The 8,830-nt window shown below is 36.8% G+C and overlaps 1 non-coding gene across 1 annotated transcript; it reads right to left on the reverse strand.

Annotated features, from left to right (window-relative positions):
- Positions 1-6,482: 6,482 nt before the first annotated feature.
- Positions 6,483-6,589, reverse strand: LOC116134102. Its single transcript, XR_004128644.1, has one exon. It is a non-coding gene; the product is annotated as a small nucleolar RNA R71 (small nucleolar RNA).
- Positions 6,590-8,830: the final 2,241 nt, after the last annotated feature.

Here is an 8,830-nt window from a genome sequence, read left to right on the forward strand (position 1 = left end):
ATTAACATTTAACAATAATGATAATTTATTTAAATATATGCGAACACATATTTAGACGTAATCTCACTTATTTAATTTTTTCTAACAAATTAAATAAAGGCTACGACCTCAGCAAATTTAATTGCACTATGAAATTACCAAAATACCCTTTCGCCTAAAAAGACGAAAACGCCGTTCTTTCTTTCTGGCTCTTAAATTATCTTCTATGTGTGTGACCTATAGGCTCCTCATCATATCGGTAGTGTATAGTATCACGATTAACACCAATTAATCGTCTCACTTATACACATACCAAGATTGGCCCCTAGCAAGGCATCATGGCCACCTGATAGATTCGGATTCAGTAAAGTAGCTACCTGTCAACGATATGGTTACCGTACAATTCGATCCTTTCATCATACGTTATCTCGATGAGATGAGAGTATAGAAATATTGTCAACCTTCTGTTACTCTTGATATTATGTATTTAGTTTCTGGACCAATAACCTGTATTATAAACTGGATAGAGCAACAACTCAATCCTACTGTGGCCACAGTTTTAGTGTCATTTCCATATACTGAATTGCGCCATGAGATAACTTCTCCCGTACCCGGGAGTGATGAATCCTCTGTCTATCCACCATAGTGTTAATACACTCCTTAATGTAGCCAATCACCACCGTATTGACAGCTCTGAATAGAACTGTGTTAGGCTAGTGTCAAATTGTACCAATCGGTGCACAAGGCACTCCAATGATCTCAAGTCTAAGGATCACATGCACCACCATTCGTTAGAGGATTTGTTCCATAGACATTGGGGTTACCATCCGTATGGAATCCTCTGGTGGGTCAGTCCAGTGAACTTGTTGCGGTGTATTCGACTACAGCAAGCACCCATGTGTTGTACCAGGTTGTCACCAAACAACCTTGACAAGTGAGATCAGTCATTGCCTTTCGACAGGGTCATTCAACACTATGATAGCCTTACCGTATTATCTGTGCCCTTACTTCAGAATAATACTGGGGCTACGGACGTTTCTAGAATGGCCACCATATGTGCTCATAGGGTTCTCACTATCAAGATTTGAAACACTTGATACCCTCGTCATGGTTCTACCATTCTAAGGACATATATCAATACATATTGCACTAATAATGATTTACGCGATATAGAATAAAATGCCTTTTATTGATTAATAAACATTATTACAAAGAGTCAATTCTACAATAATTGATTGGCTCTAGGGCATCTACTCTAACAGTTTATAGACCAAGCATCTAGTGTTGTTAAGGAAAGTCAGAACCAGAAAGTTACCTTGAGAAAAACTATTGCCTAGGACTCATAACTTTTACATACTAGCTTGGTGAAAGGCAAATGGGCCAAAATATCTAACCTTACAGAATATTGCTCGAGATATGCTTGCTATTCCTGTCTCCATAGTTGCTTCAAAGTCTGCATTTAGCACTAGTAGGAATGTAGTAAGCCCACATCGCAACAGATTTAATTCTCATACATTAGAGGCATTGATGTGTTCTCATAATTGGTTATGGGCGGATCTAACAGGTAACTAGATCAAATTTTTATTTCCTCAACAATAATAATTAAAACATATTAAGATGTCTTTATTGTATATCTTTGATTCTTATGTTAGTGTTAGAGTAGGTACCCCTAAGCCAATCATATTGTTGTATGTTGACTCTATGGATCATGAATATTCAATATATAAAAGGCATCAATTATATTATGTAAAGCATAGTTCATATGTATGTATTAATATATGCCCTTAGAGTGGTTGAACCGTGATGAGGGAATCAAGCAGTGATAAGTCTCGATTGTGAGATCCCTATGATCACATATGGTGGCCATTCTAAAAACATCTGTAGTCGGAGCATTATCCTAACATAGGGCATAGATAATATAGTAAGACTATCATAGTGTTTAACGACCCCACCGGAAGGTAGTGACTGTTTTCACATTTCAAGGTTGTTTGGTGACAACTTGGTGTGGCACATGGGTGCTTGTGATTCACGAGTTCATCAGACTAGCCCATCAGAGGATTCCATATAAATGATAACACCAGTGTCCATGGAATACATCCTCTAACAGATAGTGGTGCATGTGGTCCTTAGACTTGAGATCACCAGAGCGCCGTGTCTACCTATTGGTACATTTTGACACTTACCAAACGTAATCCTGAGAGGGTTATCTGTATGGGAGTGATTGACTACATCGAGAACTATATCACGACTATGGTGGATCAATAAAGGATTCATCACTCATGTATACAAGAGATATTATCTTGATGAGATTACGGTGAAGGACAACGACCTTGGAATTTTGGCCACAATGGAATCGAGTTGAAGCTCGATTAGTCGATTGGTTTGATATCCGAATCTGAACAGGTCAAGGTGGTTTATATTTGAAGTTGACATTACTTTTATGCTTTAAACCTTGATTAGATAGGAGATGATGAAAGGATTTGATTGCATAATGTTGACAAGTAGCGAATTATGCTAGATCCGAATATGTCGGGTGGCCCTAATGCCTTACTCGAGGCCAATCTTGGTTTGTGTGTAATGAGCGATCGATGGGGTGTCGACTACGATATTACATACTACTAGCATGATGAGGAGCCTTTGGGTCATACACATAAAAGGCAAACTAAAGAAGAGAATATGTGAGAGGCATTTTCGTCATTTATTGATAAAGAGGTATTTTGGTAAATCTCACAAAGTGATAAGAGTTTGAAAATGCACAATTAATTAGTGGTTTATGGGGACTATTTAGGAAAAATTAGGCTTAAATTGGTAAATTTGCTTAATATTTTCACAAATGTCTTTTACGGGATCACAGGTGTGTTTATGTGTTTTCAAGGCATCTATGCTAAATGTTATGCTCAGATGAAGAATCATGTCAGCAATGGAATGAGTGATGAGTAGAAACAAACGGATTGAAAATCGGAGTTGAATTGAAAAAGTCATAGAGTTTTGAATTTAAAGAGGAGATTATAGATTATGCTCTAGTTTGAACATGCTTTGGTGTTTCAACAATAACTTGAGTTATAGACCTTAGATTAAGACGATTATTGGATTTTTAGAAAGATGATTCAAAAGGATACATTTCATATGTTTACCACTTTTCTAGATTCCATTGTTATCATGCTGAAAAATCACTATCTCTGGAGTGTTGAGGAATGATGCAAGGTTTGAACTGAAGAAGAGTAATTGGACACCATGCGGTAGCACAGAAAATTCTAGAATCAACAATGCCATAGCATAGTACCAGGGCACAGTCATGACAACTGGGTTTTTAATTTCCATGTTTCACTAGGAAATTGGGGTTTTAGGAGTCCTAAACTTAGTAGAATGAGGGGAAACGAAACCCTAACCCTTGTGGGATATAAATAAAAGTCTTTTGGAATTGTTTTAGGGATTTTTTGGAGAGATCAAAAGAAAAACTATTAGAAGAAATGAAAAGAGCATCAAAATTTATGGAGCTTTTGGAGCAAAATCATAGAGAAATTTTTCCTTGTTCCTCCTTAAACTCGTGATTTTTGTTTTTAATAAAGATGGTTGTTTCTTTTATATTTGCTATGAACTAATTTTATTTTATGAACTAAAATTATTTTCTAGGGCTAAGATGGAGTCCAATCTCTTGATTATGTGTTGATATATTTATGGTGATTTTTATTAACATTTCTTCCTAACTTTTATTATTATGCGTAATGCTTTTGATTCTTAAGGATCCAAAAATTGAATGAATTATTGGACTAGGTTGAGATCGAGAGATGATAATTAGTTGGTCTATCGTAGGAAAACCATAGGTTGAGTGAACGCTAGAGATAGGGTATCGCGATTTGTGAGGTTTTAGTAAACTCCACAGAGCGTAACGATTGTTGGGATTCATGCATTTTGGACATGGAAATGGAGACAAAATGATCAAGATGATGGATATAAGGTAGAAAACAAACAATTAAAACATTAACTTATTAATGTAAGAAAAGGATAGAAATTACCAACTCCTTTTGCTATTAAAAGCTTGATATTGAAACTTGGAGTCTAGATTCTTCAAAAGAGAATGAAGAAACTCAAAATGAAATCCACCCAAGCCAAAGATGAGAGAGAGCCGAGAGAGTGAGAGAGAAAATGAGAGAGTGCCTTTTGTTTTCAATTGTTGCAAATTGCGTTAAAATGGTATAGTACTTAATTTATATACCATGGGCACAAAGTGTAATTTTAAATTGTTTTGGGAAGGCCTCAAACAATTTAAAATTAACTTGAGAATAAACATTTATGTCAAGTCCTTGGTTTTATGGTTAATTCATAATTAGACCAAATTTTAATTCCATTAAATATTCTAACCCTTTAGAATAAAACCAATGCACTTTTGCCCCCATCATTGAATCCAATTCAATAATAATATTTAATAAATCCTTATTACCCTTGGTTAGTGCTAGCCATCCATGGATAATCATTTCTCACCAATACATTAATTCGGATGCAACCGTTTACGTCCGAACATCATTAATTTGATTAATGATATGTATTACTCTCTCTCATTGAGTTTGGTTTTATGTGTGACCATTTTGGTTCACCGTGATCTAGCCGTGGGCCCAATATTGGATTTTGATATGTTTTGTTATAACTCTTTATAATCGAAACTCCCACTGATTATGGTAGACGTCTAGCAATGATCCATAACCCCTAAACCACAATGAAGTGTAAATTCCAATGAGCCTATTCTGATCGTACGTATTGTGTAGTCAAATCCCTCCGTTATCTAATCCTGATTAAGAATGGTTCATGGTATGTCAAAACCTTTAACTTAATCTTTAATCGAATTGTCAATCGATACAATGGAACTCGTCAACATGAAACTACTTTTCATCTGACATTTATTATACTCTGGCCAGAGATTTCCCTTTTCTAATGTTTATTGACATTCGTCTGGGAACTCGAGATTGAACTATTTTGAGTTAACGGATCCCATCTTGACCATCACTTGTCCTCGACACATGGATAACATATGACCAAACCGGCTTATTACACAAGACATGACTAGTATCGTGCTTATACACCATATGAACCATATGCATCCTATGTTGAATCCAACCGTGATGTCTCAGGTCTAAGGATAAGTGAAACACTAGCACGATCCTACGATGCATCACTGACCACATCCATGTGATTCATCGTAATCGGTCATATTTGATAAACAGTTCACTAACCGTTTATCCATGCTAATGCCTTAGTGACATACCTCTTATAATCACCCACACTAATACCATCACATGATATTCAATGGAGACATTCAACATGCCTACTATGCAATGTTATTGCCCAATTAACATTACTTGCGTAGGGAATTCTTTAATGATTTGATCTTCTGAAGATTCGTGTCATCCAGACATTTCACATGCAATATTAAATATAATATAATATAAATAAAGCAGAAAATCAACATGTGAAATAAGAATACTTTCTTTTATTCATAATACATTTACAAGATATAATGTCCTGAAATCGACAACACGATTGGTTCCTAGGGCATACACTAACAACGATCTCCAATTGCTTAAATCTTATTAGAGGTAATTCGGGTTAGTAATTAGGAGTTAATTTGATAATTGTTTGAAATAAATTTATTAGAAATTTAGGGAGTTTCACCTGTAGGAAGAGCTTAATAAAATTAGAATAATTTATAAATACATTTGAATAAGGGTTAGTGCGAAATTTATGCCCTAGGTCTAGTCATCTTGCATAAAAACCAAAGATTTATTTAGTTGTTTTCTTTTTGTTTTGTTATTAAAATTCAATGTTTATTTTAATTTAGGTTTTTCTTGATAAAATTTGGATTAATCAAATCGTAATAGGATAGTTTAATTTGGTAATTGATAGTAGTAATTCTCTTGGATTCGACATCCGTATTCGTACACTTTATTACTTGCACGATTTCGTACACTTCTGAAAATCACAAGAAGTTTTTGGCGCCATTGCTGGGGAATTGCTTTTATATTGTCAATATCAATACAAGCTGTCTAGTTGCTAATTTGGTTTGTATTAATTTTTTTTTATTTTTGTCTTTTGTGCTTTAACTTTTAGTTCTATATTTCTAGTGTTGGATCGTACAGAGGAGTTAAGTTTGATGACAGATACAAGAGGAGAAGAAGTTCAAAGGGCACTTAAGGATTACTCAAAACCTACAATTGAGGGATGTGCTTCTAGTATTAGGAGACCACTGATTCAAGCAAATACCTTTGAGATCAAGCTTGTCATTATTCAGATGATACAACATTTGGTACAATTCGCAGGGTTGTCTAGTGATGATCCTAACTTGCATATAGCCAATTTTTTGGAGCTATGCGACACATTCAGACATAACGGGGTATCTTCGGGACAAAGCTAAGGTTTGGTTAATTTCTCTACCACTGGGAAGTATCACGACTTGGAATGAGTTAGTTTAGGCGTTTCTTATGAAATATTTTCCACCTGTCAAGTCTGCCAAGATAAGAAGTGACATTACAAATTTTTACTAGCAAGATATGGAGTCACTTTATGAAGCTTGGGAAAGGTACAAAGATCTCTTACAAAAGTGTCCTCACCATGGGTTGCCAATATGGTCACAAGTGCAAATGTTTTACAATGGGTTGCTACCAAATATATAAGCTATGATAGATGCTACAAGTAGGGGAGCTTTAAATAACAAAACACCAGAGGAAGCCTATAATTTGATTGAAGTGATGGCGAGTAATAACTACATGAGGCCTTCGGAGAGAAATTTAACAAGGAAAGTAGCAGGAATGCACAAAGTTGATAGCTACACCGCATTGGCTGCTCAACTTTCAGCCATCCAAAAGCAATTGAGAGTTTCCCTAAAGGTAAATGCTATTGAATCTTCTTCTCTAACTTGTGAACTTTGTGTAGGGAATCACTTGTCAAAGGATTGTCAAGAAGGGAATCAGTTTTCTCTACCGGAACAAGCTAACTATGTCAACAATTTTCAACAAGGGTAAGGAAATCCGTACTCTAGCACATACACTCCAGCATGACACAATCATCAAAATTTTTCATGGAGCAACAACAATGAGCACAAACCACCATTGGGCTTCCAACCTCAAGAGAAGAAATCCAACATGGAGAATTTGTGTACAAAGTTTATGGAGGAATCGGGCAAAAGATTTGACAAGAATGAAGCTCAACTTCATAAATATGAAGTCTTTTGTGCAAAATCAATCTGCTTCTATAAGGAATCTTGAGACTCAAATGGGACAAATGCATAGTATCTTGGTGGGAAGAGTTCAAGGAACATTTCCAAGTGATATCGAGAAGAATCCAAAGGAGCAACTCAATGCTATCATGCTGATAAGTGGTAAGGAGTTGAAGGAATCAAGCAAGGAAGAAGAAAAGGGGCAAAAACTCTAAGTGGAAAAAATGGACCAAAGTGACCATGCTGTGGCACAATGCCGTGGCACAGAATAAACCAAGACCAAGAGTGCCGCAGCACAGAGGAGAACATGAGCAAGAGTGTCGCGGCACAGTGCCATAGCACAGGGGCAGAATCTGACAAAACTCTCCATATTGTGATGAATGATGAAACGACCCTTCCATACCCTCATAGAGTGCGAAAATAGAGATTAGACAAGCAATTTGGTAAGTTTATGCATACATTTCGAAGCTTACACATAAATATTCCTTTTGTAGATATGTTGGAGCTAGGGGTGCGAGAAATAATCCAGAAACTGAATCGAATCGAAAACCGGTTTGAAAATGAACCGAAAATTAGGTTTTTTTATAAACTGGGTTGGTTTTCGGTTTGTAAAATTTGAAAAACTAAAAAATCGGTTAAACCCTAACTATATAAGTAACATGTATTTTGTTTTTAAAATTTTTTTTTTTCTCTTCCGTCTATTTCTCTTCCGTCTTCTCTGCCTCCAAGCTCCAATCTCCATTCTCCACAATGCACACTCCATTGAGTAGCTTCATATCTACCTCCACTCACTCCACTCCACTCCACTCCATCTTCGATTCTTCAGCTTTGCTCTTCGCCTGTTCGCTGGCAGCACCCAGTAGCTCTGCTCACTCCACTCTACTCCACTCCACTCCACTCCATCTTCGATTCTTCAGCTTTGCTCTTTGCCTATTTGCCGACAGCACCCAACAGCTCCACTCACTCTATTCCACTCCAGTACTCCACTCTATCTTCAATTCTTCATCTTTGCTCTTTGCCCGTTTGCCGGTAGCACCCAGCAGTTCCACTCACTCCACTCCACTCCACTCTAGTACTCCACTCCATCTTCAATTCTTCAGCTTTGCTCTTCGTCTATTCGCCGGCAGTACCCAGCAGCTCCACCCATAGTGAGTTGACAGTCCCATACCCATCCACTCCAGCATCTATTTTGTCGACAGCCACTCACCCAACAGTACCATTCAGCATAACAACCACCCACTCAGTCACTCCCTAGCGACGAGCCGATGACGATAGTCCACATTGTTGTGTTGTAGTTCACAGCAACCGCCACTCCACCATCGTTCAGATTTGCGACTACAATCCTCAAGCTGCTCGCCTGTTCCACCACAACACATCTTCTAATTCAGCGACAGATCCAATGAAAAGAGGTCTTTGAGTCTGCAATGTTTTACTGCTTTTGAAATTTGCCATTTGTATGGAACTTCAATTTATTTCGGATCTATTTTTGGTTTTGGATACAAAAAGCTAGGTTAGAAACAATGAAATATATGTGGTGTATTGACAAGGATTATTTCTAGTTGATATCATAGAAATCTAGGGTGAATTGATATATGTTTTTCGGGTTTGTTTCTAGGTTATGTGAGTAACAGAAATGAACTTGCT

This window comes from Pistacia vera, unplaced genomic scaffold (genome assembly GCF_008641045.1).
Source record: "Pistacia vera cultivar Batoury unplaced genomic scaffold, PisVer_v2 Contig282, whole genome shotgun sequence".
NCBI classification, from domain to species: Eukaryota; Viridiplantae; Streptophyta; class Magnoliopsida; order Sapindales; family Anacardiaceae; genus Pistacia; species Pistacia vera.